Genomic DNA, 14,396 nt, shown 5'->3' with positions numbered 1-14,396 from the left:
ATCCTAAATACATCTAGTATGTGAACCCTGATAATGGAAGTTATAAATGAAAATTAATGGGGGGGGAGAGGAGATCCTCCAGGTGATCAAAGAGTGGAGCAGGGACTCATCTGTTTTCAATCTTGGGTGTTATCATGCAGAAAAGTCATTAAAGAAATAGGCCACGTTGTGCCTATTTTTTGGCCACTGGCCAGTGTGGGGAGAGCATACAGAGCAGCAGGTTTCCTGGGATGGCAGAGGGAAGTCTTTTGGATGCCCTTTGTCTTACTGCTGTGTTGCTGTTCACATTTTAGCCTCCGGGCTTTTGAGGGGTGGCATGAGCTTGGGGTACCTTGAACCAGTTTTGCAGGGCAGGATGCTTTGGTTAAAAGACTCATTGTGCTTCATTGAGTTCCACACACTGAGGAGTGTCCTCAATATTCAGGGCTGGGTGCAGAACCTTTAAGTTAAGGGTTGGTTTCCAGTCCAGCTAGGAGTTGATGTGAGCTCTTTGCTCTGCCTTTCTCTTCTGGGAGGCTTGTAAGTACTCTCTATTAATTTTATTTAATGTGACATTTAAAGCTTCCACAGGACTATTGTGTTCTCTAGGTGCAGATGTGGTAGTTGCAGTTGTGCTTTGTAGGCGGTTTTTGCACTTGGTGATGTTCAGCTCTGAGTAGATGCCGCAAGCCCCAGTGATCTGGGGTAAATGGCTCCCCCCAGCTTGAACAGCTGGTGCTGGTTTGCTGCTGAAGTTCCCACAGCTGTGAGAAATGGGCCACTGAAGGTATCTTTCCATAGGCTTTAATAATCTTTTGACGGGTGTGTGACGAGCGTAGTTCTGCATCTTTAGAGTGTGATAACATTTTTAATGCCCTTTTTGAGCAGCGAAGAGTGATCTTGGTGACCAATGTGTTTGTAAGTAAGTGATACCCCTAAATACAAACAAGAAAAAAAAAGTAGTCATAGCAGAATTAATGTTAGAAGAGTTTGGTTTGTTTTGGAAAAGGACTGGTTTGAATTGGTATAATCTGTTCTGTGCTTCCCAGTGCCTGTTTCTCAGTGTTTCTGAGTTGCCTGTGCCTTGAGCCAGCTCAGATGGTACTGCTCACTCCCCCTCCCCAGTTACTGGTGTCTGCCTTTGGGCCATGATCCTCCAGAGCCAAAAGAAGCTGTTGTATTTTGCTTTCTGTACTCTTCTCTTATTGTCTCCTGTTGGTGTGCATCCTGGCAGTGTGTGCAGTGAAGAAGGGGCTGGTGTATAGGAGATTTGCCTGCATTGGCTGCTCCTGTTGGGCTAATTCTTCTCTTTGTTTTTATGTGGGCTTTTTTTTTTTTTTAAGTTTTTTTTTTTTTTTTAGAAATCAGTTGGAAATTGTATTTTCCTCCCTCAAGGGTATTTCCCAGTGTCTGGGATCCAGAAACCAAAAGTACTATATAGGTTCAGCTCATTGATTGAAACCTGAAATCCAGATGAACTGATGTTTCAGACGGAGCACTTTGTGGCTAGAAAGGATTGCAGCCTGCCCTTGACGGAGCAGTTGGACTTCCAGCCTTTGGGGTTGCAGAGCTGGGGAACACTAGGCTCTTTGTAGAGGGGCCAGTGAGGGCCCTTTGGTCCAGTGGCCAGTGGTGCAGAGCACTTCTTAACTGAATATATTAATGCCGTAACTCCTGGCACAGAGCTGCAGGTGAGTGCATTTATGAAGCAGATCAAGGTTCAGCATATTTATTTCTAATGCTTCTATTGCTGTTATTTACAGTAAAAGTAAATGAACAATAATTAGCATGATCTGGGATTAAGCTCATGAATTCAGAAGTGTTGCTTGAATATACACTAAGGCTCTGAGCCACAATGTGTTTTATGGAGTACAACAACTAACGATACATACTTCATGCTGGTTTAGCTGGGTTTCCCATGAATAGCCTGCAATTTTCTTAAATATGTGGTGTGGAAAATCTATTCAATAATATATGCAAATAATATTTGGTTCTAAGCAAATACTTGATGCTTGAAATTTATGTGGTTGTGACTGGGCACGCAGGTCTTGCACTGTTCTCTAGAACTGGGTGTTGCTGTTGCAGTCTCTAAGAATGTATCGTAACTTCTGGATAGTTGCTTAAAACATTTTATTCCTTTTAAATTGGATTTTTTCTCTTTACTATTGTATTTTTCAATAGAATTACAAACAGAGCAGAAAAAAAGAGGATACAAACCCCATGCTTTAAACATTCTTTTGGTGTATATTGTTAGTATTTATAGTTCAAAACTGCAGCTTTCAAAATTTTTATGAAACAGGAAGTGTTTCAGTGGTAGGATTTTGTGTTACACAGACTGATTAGAGATGAACTGTTTGGCTTTGGTTTTAAACGTTCTTTTTTTTTTTTAATCTGTATTTATTTTTTTAAAAAAAAAACAAACATGCATTTTTCCTGACAGAGAGAAGTAGTGTAGTGACTTGGACATAGAACTATGAGCCAAAAAACTGAGGAGCCAGGTCCAGTTGGATAAACTGGCTTGAACTTGTCAACAGGTCTTAAAAAAAAGTTTTTGGATGTGCAAGTGCAGTACAATTTGCAGTAAGGCAAGATTTGATTTTTAGAGTTGCTGATACAAAGAGCTTTTTACTGATCTCCAGGGATTTGAGGCATTGTCACAGGCAGGTTTTTAAACCACGAAGTTGTGGGGTTTCATTTGTGGTTTTAATTTGTTTTTTAACACCATTAATTCCTCTAATAGCATCAAGCATGTGAGATTTTCCATAAACCTCAAAAAAGCCTGCTGAATTTAATGACAAGACTTGCATTGTCTTTAACAAAATTTGGTCAGACCCTAAACTAAGAGGGTCCCCCTCCATCCTTTCCTTGAGGGAGAAAAAGTTTTTTGTTTCTTTTTCATTTAGGAAACTGGGAATTCTAGCATTCCTGGGCATGAGAGGAGAATACTGATTAGAATCAGGCAGAGAGCAAGCAGGTGCTGAGCATGTTCATTGCTTAACCCCCTGCCCTGCTCCTGCATCCTTGCCCTGACCCAGCACACAGACCCTGCAAATAGCATCAAGTTGCCAGATGCTGGAAGTGTTTTCAGGGAGCGTGATTATTCACCAGGTCTCATCTAAAACCAGGGAATTCCTACAGTGGTTGTATTTCATGTTTAAAGCTATGCAGGATAAGCCACTGGGGACTGTGTTGTGGAAAAATACTGTATTTCTAAGGATGCTAACTGCCTGTTCTGTTGCTAACTGCCATGCATCTGTGGTATCCGTTTGCAAAATGTAATAAAAAAACCTACCGAGAAGAGTAGATTGCCTGCGGGGGAAAAGCTGCCTATTTTTTTTTTTTCCTTTTTTTTTTAATGAACAAAAAAAGATTTTATGGCTTAGAAACAGTACACCCTAAAGAGAGGTGTGTTTAAAAGTTAGACTCGAAGCTTTTGTCTGGAGAATAATATGCTTGGTGTGAAGAGCAGCACAATGGAAGTTTTTTCTTCTAGTTATGTATGGGCGAGCATCAGTCAGCCAAGGAAGAACCTCAAAGGCCAAAGTACAAACTTGCTAGGCTCTTTCTTTCCTGACAGGTTTTCCTTGAGGTAAGATGGGGAGAGCTGTTTATGCTGGGAATTGTCTCTCTCCTCCTGTAGCAGAAGAAGCAATAGATCACGTGCAAACTGAGGTGCCTAGCCTGAACTATCTCTTGTCTCCAGCTGATATGCCTTTTTGGAAGGTACTAACTCATCCCATGAGTCATTTATTGCTTATGCATAAATAGGTCTCAGAAATTCCACTTCTGCCTTGCTGGGAAGGTACCAAATGAAAGGGGAAGCTGTTTTCTAATTGTGTTCCTGGGGAAGATCTATTTCTCTGCCTCCAAAAAATACTCATTATTCATATACTATAAATTGCCTTTTAGATGAGAGAATAGCCCTGATACGTTAATATAAAGTAGTCCAAGGATATAACTCCTATGCATTAAAGCAGCCACTGAACGTCATGTTTGTTAGTACGTAACACACAGTGCCAGGTTTTGTAAAGGGGATGCTTATGTGGTAGGAAATAGAAACTCCAAATAGCATCTAGACAAAGCTCTTCAATGTGACCTTACATCTTCATTTCTTTTTGTGAATTCTAAAAGCTTTATTTTTTTTTACTTAGGAATTTCTTTACAGTATATTAAATACAGCAGTCTGGAGTCATTTATCTAGGTCAAATTGGGATTTAAGCACCAGTTTTGGTGTTGCATGCTATGGAGGCATGCAAAAAGAAAGTACTGCTACTTTATCAGACTGTGTCACATCATCCTTTGTTAAAGGCAGGGGCACAACACAGAAACCAGAGGATGTCTAGTGGAGAAAGCAGCTCTTATTTTCCAATACCACAAACCAGAGTTGTCCATGCCACAGGCCTAAACTATGCCGACCCTCCTGCTGATGCACAAAAGGCTATTTGCTTTCTGGGAAGTGGGATAGCAAAAGACAGTCACCTTTTGGAACAAAAGGAATATTACAGCATTTTTGCTCTAATACTCAAGAAATGCTTGTACAGGCAAGAGAGCAAGCCCTCTGCCAGCCCATATCCAGGGGTGGTATGTCAGCATCAGCATATGCCATCCCACAGCTTGTGCCATCATGAGGCCAGTCATCAAGCAACGCTGTGGGAGAGGAGTGCTGGGTCACCTTTCCCATGAAGTATCTGAGCATCAGAGAAGGCTTGGGTGGGCTGTTCTCAAAGCATGTTTGGGGCTAGCCTGTATTTGGGCTTCAGTCCTGCAAAAGGAGATCAGTGGTGGTTGTTTGTGTGCTTGCTCTGTGTTCTTACCCTGATTGTCTAGCTGTGCCAGACTTACAATTTGAGTCCTTCTTCATGACAACCCTCATTCAGCTAGCTATGCGTTCAGCAGGGAAGAAGAACCAGCAATTATGAACAAGCTGGCAATAACATGTTTCAGGAACTCTGTTTCATATTGTGTTTGGGTTGATGGCTTTGAGAGTGGAAAGCAGGACTTTGGGATGATGTGGAAGATTTTGCATGCTCTGTCCTTTGGCTCGAGCCTGTCATACATACTCAGGCATCCCTGGCTTCAGTCAGGGTGTCTGAGGGAAATGGGGTTTCTGTGAGTGTTAGGTTGAAAACGAATGATTTGCCCACAACAGCAGCAGTTGCAGTTATATCTGCTAGGGGTGCATTACAGGGTTTATATAGACAGAGGTTACGGACTGCTTTGAAGCCATCAGTGGAAAAGTAACTAAGAAAAGCTGCCTTAGTATTGATTGGCTTAAATTTCCTATGTGACTGCACATCTATTGAAGAACACTTCCCTACATGGAAAAAAAGATGGTGACCACTGCACTGGGGATCTCAGATGAGTTCAGCTTTGCTGCTGAGAGAGTTGCATTTAGCGAAGCAAAGGGGATCATCAGAGAGCACAGAACAAAGATACATGCAGCTGTGGAAAATGGTCATCTGAACAGCTGCTGTTTTATAATAGTTTTCAAACACACAAAACCACAACTTATTCATGTTTTGCCTTTTGGCATGACGCGATGCCATCCAACTCTCTGAAAATCGAGTCTGTGAACAGACAGTTACAATTATTTGTATCTTCCATTTTGGGGAAAATGGTGAAAGAATAAATAGGATTTAGAGCTGAAAATGAGACAGCAGGCTTGAATTCGGTAGACTGTTGTCAGTGGGGATTTAGTTTTTCAAAAGTAGAGAGGAGCATTTTGGATCCCGGTTCTGTTGTGGGCTGACAGTCTTAGACCGTTAATGGGATTGGGTAATCGTCCTTGTTTTGCTTCAGTTTTACAGAGTTTGAAACATATTTGGGAAATGAGAGAATTTGGTTCCCACTTGCCTGGAGCGTTTACAGACTCTTGCAGTTTGAATATAACTTTTTTGACCATGATCATGTCTCTGCTTTCTCATCTTCAAAGTACTTATTTTTATAGAAATAAGTAAATGTCTTTTGATGTCCTTGGTGGAAAGTACTAGATAAATTCGGGGTATTATTTTTACCCTATTCCTTCTTGTAATTTAAACCACTGTCAATTTGTCAGAGACTGAGATAGGGGAAAGCTGAGGACCAGGAGGGATTCTTATTTTGCTACCACTTTTCATCAGGTGTTCATCACTCATGGAATATGCGCCACAGGCAAGTTTCTGTTACACGAATATCCAGGATATATTTGGGCATTTATCTGTTTCTGCCGTTGATTGCATGGAGAAGAAAGTGCCGTAAGGAGTTCAGCATCAGATTCAGTGCACTTAAATTCAGTCAATTCAAATATTAGTAAGAGAACAATTTCTAATCTTGTTTTGTATGTTTTGATAGGTTACAAAGGGGAAACCAGCATAATTTGAGATTCTGACTTGATCTAATTACTCTTGTGAAACATGAAATAATGGACTGAGGCATTACAAATTTGTACTTCCATATAGATGTTCCAATAAGCTGGCAGGAATTAATGCCCTAATACAGTATGTTTTAAGACCAGATTCTGGTCTGACATCAATTTTGATGCCTGCTGGCATCAGATCAGAGTTGTGCCCCTGTTGAAGTCCTTTGATTTCCAGCAGTGTAACAGAGATCTAACTCTGGCTTCATGGATAATTGTACAGTTTGAACAACTGAGGACTTTTTCCTGAGCAGGGGCTTGTAGGATGTACTGCCAGGCATAGGACTATTTGTGCTGTAAGGTGTAATTATTTTTCTAATTTTCCTTTGGGGATATAATTGATGTTTATAGAGATCTTTAATTAATTATATAAAACAAGTTATGGAATGAATAAGGCCATGTATTTGAGATAAATCTGAAAGATTTGTGTTCACTTCTAATACATCTTGTGTAATATGGTGGCAAAGCACACTATAGTCTGATGTATGTATTTATCTGGTATTAGTGCCCTAAATGTATTCTTAGGAAGCCTTACAGATCTTAAGGATGGTGCTCTGTAACTTCTGCTTGTTGGGTGTGTGTCATGTTCCACACAAGCAAGAATTAGATAAACACAGCAGATACATGCAAACTGTGGAGTTGCTGAGGCAGTACTGGGGCAGAGTTGAGTTTGACCAGACACAGTGCTTGTGCAGCCAGAAGTAAATCATTGTTACAATACTTGTTACAATAGATGTGTATTAAACAATTTAAACAAAGCTGTACCCGCTTTTGTTTGTAAGCGGATGCCAACAGAGGGGTCTTATGTGTATTATGTTTCTTTTGCTGCTCAGAGGGCTCACTGTCAACACCCATTAAAGTCTCCAATTTAAAAAAACAAAACCAGAACCAAACACCCCAGCCCCAAAACCCCCAAACAAAATGCAATAAAAAAAAAAATGAACCCCAAACCCCAACAAACTCAAAACAAGAACCCACCCCAGACCCCAAGTTTCAAACAGAACCCAAACATATGTATATGTTCCATGCGACTGAGAATATAGTAAATGAGGCTATATCCAAGACACTTTGGGCATCACTCCATTGGACCACTGTTGATGTCCTTTGAAATACTTCGTGCTGTTGTCTTTCTAAATACTATTTAGAGGTTACGTTGATCAGGAGATATCTGAACCGTTTTCTGCTGGGAGGATACAAGTACATTGAGCATGAAACTTCCATCAGATCATGGCAATTACAGCAACATTTTGTTCTGAAGTAAATGAAGGAAGAATTTGGGCTGCATAAAATCACTCATTTCAGCATTTTACAAACCTAAATATTTATATTTGATATTTTAAAAATTGTGTCTAATTTTTAAGCTCTTACCGTTAGAGTATGAAGGTTAAAGGCCTATTAATTTTTTTTAGTTGCTTTTGAGACAAAGCAAATGTTTTTGAAAAGATTTTTCCTCTGCAGTTTTCTGCTATTGAGGCATGTTCAGATTTCTGTTCTTAACCAGAAGGAAAACAAATTCTGAGATACCGAACTTCTCTGGGGACCAGAATTTCTCACTCCAAAAAGTGTCCTTCAGAGGTCTGAGTGTGAATAAATGTCAGAAACAATATTTTCACATTTTTCCTTTTTCCCTAGACTCTGGTTTACACAGACTGGTTAGTCTGTGGGATGTGGGGAAGCTGGCAGTCTGTTGTTGAAGTAAGGAAGCAATTTTTGTGGTGGTTGTTTCCTGCAGTGTTTCTGTGCAGAGCATCGTACAGTGATAGCAGGCACCAGAGCTGGTGGGAAAGACTTAGCTCTGACTCTACTGGCTGGGGCAGTCCTGAAAAGTAAAAGTGGAGGCTGTTACAGCAAACAGTAGAAGTACTCATTTTTAACAGGGCAAAATATCTTTCCTCACCTGTGAAGTGTCAGTAATGAGTAAATCTGATCTGTCACTTAGCTTAAAAAGAGGTGATCCATGCAATATCTTTAAAGCTTATTTTCTTTTTCCAATTTGTTTTGGCGAATTTCTGTTAATCTAAAATTGCAGGAGCTGCTCAGGGAAATAGCAGACAATGTAGCAGCAAACCAGTTAATTATAACTGAGCAGTGTTTCGAAATACAGAAATGAATATTAATTCTTTGGGAGCCATTTGACGTTTAAGCTGAGTTTGATCATGGCTGCTTTTTTCTCTCTCTCCATTTAGCATTCCTTCATTTTTTTATTCTTTTGTCCACTTGACACATAGCTCCTCTGAAGTGGCCTTGCAGAAACTATTGGCATGGTTCCTGAATGGTTTTTCCATGGAATAAACTGCTCCCTTAACACATAGTCTGACTTGTAATTAAAAATCTAGTCTACGCTGCTTCAAATAGATATAGAAATAGCTATTGACGTGCAAAGATGGGTGGAAAGATGGTCTTTGGTTCTTGCAGCACTGTGCACCACAGCTGCTGTTGGATGTTGAGGATAAAGAGGCTTGTGGGAAGGAGGATGCTGTAATTTTTACTTCAGGAAGATTTCTGTGGCTGTCAAAAGTTTTCAGTGAGGTTCTATTCGGTGTCATTGAAATTTAAATGCAGATTGAGAAAACTCGTTTGTTTATTAACTCAAGTTATGGGTGCTGTCAGTCTTCCACAGAGGGAGGGGAGGGAAGGAAGGAAAGAAAGGTGTAACTTTAAGCACACACTGATTTGTTCTTATTACATAACAAAAGTCTATTTCTTTATCATGTTATTATTCAGTTAATAAAAATTAGCTACAATAACAGCATCAACTTAGAAACCCCTCAAAGTCCAGGGGATTTTCTTTCACAATGAACATGAATACTGTTCAGAAATACAAACAGTCAAAGGATAACTTTAGGTCTGAAAGAGAAACCTGGCAAGGGTAATTGAATAAGCCTGGATCTCCTGAATATGTCATGGTGAGTGCAGTCAACATGTCATAATTAGGTTTATTGAGGGCCATTCCAACAATCTGCTTCTATTCTTCCTGCCTTATTGTCCACAGCTAGGCAAATAGCCAGGGGACAAAAGGAATCAAGTGCTGACAAAACATGAAAGAGGAAAAAGATTTAGCTGCTTTTATCAAAGAAACTGAGAAGGACTTTGTGTAAATAAAGTAAGTAACTGGCCATCCTGCATTTAGGCAATGCCGTTTTCATTAGAATTAATTCTTGACATATTGGAAGGGTTCCAAGGGAAGGATTTCTACTTCTGACAAGTTTAATTTGTAAATTAAAAACAGTTGGTTAAACATGAGCCGCCATCAACAAAACTTAACTAAAGCCATACATGGTCAAGTCCTAAGCAGGTGAAAAAGAGAATTACTTTGAAAAAAGCTATTCCCCAAAATTATGAAAATTCTTATTACTTCATGACAAATGTTTTCTATTGAGGCCTTCAGCAGGATATCTGTTTGGAAATTTTCTTTGGATCCTATTTATTTTCCTCTTTAAATCCTATAACCTTGCACAGGAGTCACTGCTTGCTCTTTATGGTGGAGCAGAAAAGTGGCCTCAAGGTTTTGAGATCTACTGGGGACTAAGGGGGAAATAAAAAAAGTAAGGTTCATCTAAAATGAGTGTGCTTCGGGGGTCTCTGTGATATTAAGTGCAGACCAGTGTTTCAGGAGAGTCCCTCCTATCTCCCCACTAACTCTTGAAGTTATGGTGATGTTTTGTTTGATCACAAAATATTTTCTGTGGTTCAGAATTGGTGGTTTGATTGAGACCAACTAAATGCTGCCATCCTCGGCTGGGAGCTGCTTGTGGAGCAGCCTGCTTCTATTGGAGTCAGTAAGCTTCTCACTGCCTTAATGGGAGTAGAATTGGGCCCTCTGGGCTGAGCGTGTAGGGTAGATTACATCATAGCATGTGCTTTGGGGTCACAGCAATGGTCTTTTAAGATTAAAGAATTAACGTATGGTCACATTTTCATTCTCTTATATGGCTTCTAATTTTTCTTGAAAATGGTTGTATTGTATACGTGAAAAATTGAAGCCCCTATTCTGTAACTGTCTGAAGTGTTTGTTTTTTGATAAGTTTGTCACGGAACATTTCCAGACTAAAACCCCTCAAACCCTTTTGTTAATTTGCATTTAAGGTTAAGCAGAAGTACCATGAAACTTGTAGGGAAAAAAAAAGGATTTTTTAATTTATTTATTTTTTTTCAACACACATAAATCCTCTTCTCAACAACTTTGGAGTGGCTGGAAATTAAATATGAAGGCTGAACTTCATAAAATAAAAGTTCAATACAGAAAATTTTGGAAAATATGTCTAAAGCCTTTGGCATTTTCCAGGACTCTGTTGTGTTAGAACTGGAGGCCTTGGGAGAGTGGCTGTCCTGCTGCAGAGGAGCTTGAGAGCTAACGGCACAGTAAAAGTGTATCTAGATGCTTTCCCATAGATTTTGGTTTTGTTAGGCATTTTGGTAGAAATTCAGTCTTGAACTCTGAGGATTTTATGTTTTGTAACATCTGATTTGTGTTTTTGGCGTCAGTGTTCTTTTAAGATTCTTTTTCTAAAGTCAGATGCCAATTCATCTGTTCAACTTAGCTTAAAACTTCCTAGGCTCTTAAGGAAGACCATAAGATTTTGATGAGATACCCCAGCAGCAGGTAGGGCTTGGGCAGGAGATCAATGAGGACATTCCCACCTGAATTTGGCTCTGCATAAACCACACGAAGGGTGCTCTTGTGGATGTGCTGTGCTGGCAAACTTAAAGTAGGCTGAACAACAGTATGATTTGTATTGGGAACTCTGCATTAAGTCAAATATGGTATTAGGAGTGTGTTGATACAGGTTTAACATCTGGGTTTCAATTACTTATTGAAATAGCCATGAGATCGCTCTTGGTTGCAAATAGCAGGTTGTATCAGGTTTGGGACTTTCTGTTTCTGAACATAGTACCTAGATGGTAAAGGAGTGCTGTTTTTCCAAGTTGTAGTTGAGTACTTTGAATCTCCTGAAGATTATATGATTGTTAAGCACTAAAGTATTCTGATTCATTTTTTCATTATATGCATTTTATTTATCTTTGTTTTGTTTAGTAACAATAATAATTACAGAAACCCACTGTCAGTACTGTATTATTTTGTATAGCATTTACTACTGAAGCTGCAGATAATAGAAAAAGCTGAATAATCAGAGTTTGAAGCCTGATGGTTATCCTATTTAGGACCACAAATAATATTGAAAAGATGGCAGAAAGTAGAGAATAGTTAAATCCAGTTATCACAATATGGTCCTGTATTATTTGTCACAAAACTTCCAGGAAAATACTGTCCAGGAGCACATATGCCCTCAACAGTACTGTATGGACAGCTAACTATTTAAGGGGCAGTAGTGATGGTTATGTTCATGCCCCCATTATGTAGAAAGTGGTTTGTATCTATGAATGGTGCTTTATATCGGTAAAGAACTTACGTAATACAAACCACTAAGAAATCCATTTGGTTACATTTTGAATTTTATGGTGGTTCTTGATAATTCAATAATGATAATCACAATAATAAAGAGTTCCTCTGGTTCAGAAAATAAAGTGATTTAACTGTCTTTATGGTAATGAGTAAGTCAGGTGGCTTGACTAATGTTTTTTCCGATTTGCCCCTTAAGTAGGCTATTTTAGAACAGTTATTATTGTAACTCTAAATATGTTTTCTGTATTTAGAGTATTTATGTATGCTAGAAGCTGGAATGACACCAGACAAAATAAGGAATTAATAGGGAAATCCATTTTTTTTTCTATTTTAATGTTTTATGGTTTGGTTGTTTTTTCTTTTAAATATATAAGGGTAAAGCAGTGTTACTTAAATTTGAAAGACGGAAAACATCTAAGTTGTTTGCTTTATTTTATTAGCTTCATACTTAGTGTGCTCCCAATAGGAAGTCTAGTTATCCTTATTGAAAACCTGTAACTCCAGATCTAGCTTTGTATATGCAATTTATATAATATAGTTAGGAATTATAGCTGTGACATTTTTCTATATTTCTAGACCGCGTGCTAACGAGTAAGAGCAATTTGTATCAAAGAACATCTATACAAGCTGTGAATACCATTGTAGTCCTAGTCATGAGAGGATATGTTTGGTGATCATTTCAACAATATAGTAATTGTGGCAATTAGTGTGCGGGTAGATGTGTTTGACTTGAACTAGTTTTGACCTGGTGTTGCTCAAAATGTAGGGTCTTAGCTCCTGTAATGGAACTGTAGCATCTATCATGACTGCGGATAGCAGTGAGATCCTGCACAGTGGTGAAGCTAAGGCTGTGCCAGCTTCGCGGCCCTGATGTCTCTGTCTGAGCCTCTACTTCTGCTTGTGAAGCTAACAAACCTGATGGCACCCAGGTTGACCTGCCGCCTGTTTTTCTGTGAGGCTGCGGCATAGAGGAGGCTGTTTTAGTGCATGGTTCAGTGCTGTGAGCCAGCCAAGCATCAGTCCCTTGCCTTGGAGCAAGCCCTCAGGAATGGCTTTGCCATCTCAAGCCCTGAGCTTGTGTTGTGTGTCAATCTGCTGCTTGGCTCTCTGTCCCCGCAGCCTTCCCCTTAAAGCATACTTCATGTACAAACATGAAAAACATTCGCATTACACGAGTGGAGGTGGTGTACAAGGAACTATTTCTAAATGTATTGTGATGCAGTTTCACTTCTGATGCTGTACTGAGGCTGGTGCTGCTGAGAAGTCAGATGTGCTGTGGTTTCTAGAAGAGGAATTCAAAAGGGACAGTGTGTCTTTCATTAGCGGCTAACAGTGTAATCTAGCGTAAAGTACAGAACAGTCTGTGAATGTTTGAGGAAGAATGAAATTAATAATCTGAAATATGGAAAATGTAGGGAACAATAAATTAACTTGTATTTTTTTTTTTTTTAAATGTGCTGGAAAATGTAGCGCTTCAGAAACAGAGGAACATCAGGCCTTAGAAGAACGGCGCAACCTAGGTGGTGTTGGACATTTACTGAAATAAATCCCAGAGATAATTCAGAGTTTCTAGCATCTGGGCAAGTATTAAAATGGGATTGCAAATTAGGCTAGCTCAAAGAAACACCCAAGTTAAAAGTTTCAGCAGTACGATTAATTTAAGGCAGTACAGTTGAGCTGTTTCTCATCAGTCTGCTCAGTATACGGTGATCAGATAATAACCTGAAAAAAGGTGCTTATGCTGGCACCAAAACTTCCAAGCTGCTTCTGTCCCTCTTCTGCAGCTTACGCCTTTCTGCTCTTCTTTTGCGTGGTTTTCGTTGCTACGCTGCTTCTCTCCACAAATGCAAGATGCTTTTCCAGCGTTTGTCAGTACTGAGTTTCCAGCTGGATGTTTAAAGTCAAAGTTCTTCACGTTCTGATGAGTAATAAAGATTCAGAGCTGGGATCAGGGTGATGAGCTCTCTTGCTGAGCAAGGTAGGAGTAGGGGTAGCAGCGGAGGGGTAAAGAAAATAAACCACAGGAAGTGTCAGTAAGGGAAAGTCTTGTCAGATGTTACACACAGGGTTAGGCTTCAATGTATGCGGTATTAAGGAGAAGTCCTTTTTGAAGAAGTAGGGCTATAAACATGTTCTGTATTTCTCTGGGCTGTTTGTACCCCTACAACCTTGTTAGTTATGGGGGAAACCAGCACAATTCCTGATGTGAATGCCCTCGTAAGGCACCTTTACACTGTTATGAGTATAGCTAATCCTCTTTCATGGAGGGATAACTTTAATGCAATAAAACAACCTTTTATTTGTTAAGTAAGTTATTATTTCTGTGCAAAGAGAAACCTGAGTCCATAAATAATAAGTCAGAATTTATAAAGCAGACACCTGTGAACTTCTTGTTTCTATATACTTGCATTGTGGTTGTAATTGTATTACAATGCACGTTAAAGCTTCTCATTTTAATTTTATATTCTTGGTATTTTAAAGAGAAAATGGAAGATTCCATAGGTAGGATTAAGAAGCTGAGTAAGTTTTCTTAGTGCAGCTTCATAGGTTTCAAATAAGCAAAACCAGCCAGTCAACCAAAAAAAATCCCCAAGTACTGAAATCGAAAACAAAATATGG

The 14,396-nt window shown here is 39.4% G+C and overlaps 2 protein-coding genes across 6 annotated transcripts in view; both read left to right on the top strand.

The window, feature by feature from the left end:
- Positions 1-14,396, top strand: part of EPHA4 (EPH receptor A4) — a 359,705-nt gene that overhangs the window by 11,320 nt on the left and 333,989 nt on the right. The window lies entirely within an intron of this gene.
- Positions 1-14,396, top strand: part of PAX3 (paired box 3) — an 80,125-nt gene that overhangs the window by 14,923 nt on the left and 50,806 nt on the right. Inside the window, exon 1 of one of the 5 annotated variants that reach the window (XM_057417232.1) lies at positions 805-897. The exons of the other annotated variants lie outside the window; for them this stretch is intronic. The gene's annotated coding sequence lies outside the window, so the exon portion shown is untranslated. Of the gene's footprint in view, positions 1-804; positions 898-14,396 lie in introns of those variants that run through there. 5 annotated transcript variants of the gene reach the window in all.

This window comes from Pezoporus wallicus, unplaced genomic scaffold, assembly GCF_028554395.1.
Source record: "Pezoporus wallicus isolate ANWC-B61680 ecotype Strahan unplaced genomic scaffold, APGP_CSIRO_Pwel_v1 contig_360, whole genome shotgun sequence".
Lineage (NCBI taxonomy): Eukaryota > Metazoa > Chordata > Aves > Psittaciformes > Psittacidae > Pezoporus > Pezoporus wallicus.
The sequence above is the reverse complement of the archived record's forward strand: the minus strand, read 5'-3'. Positions and strand labels throughout refer to the sequence as shown.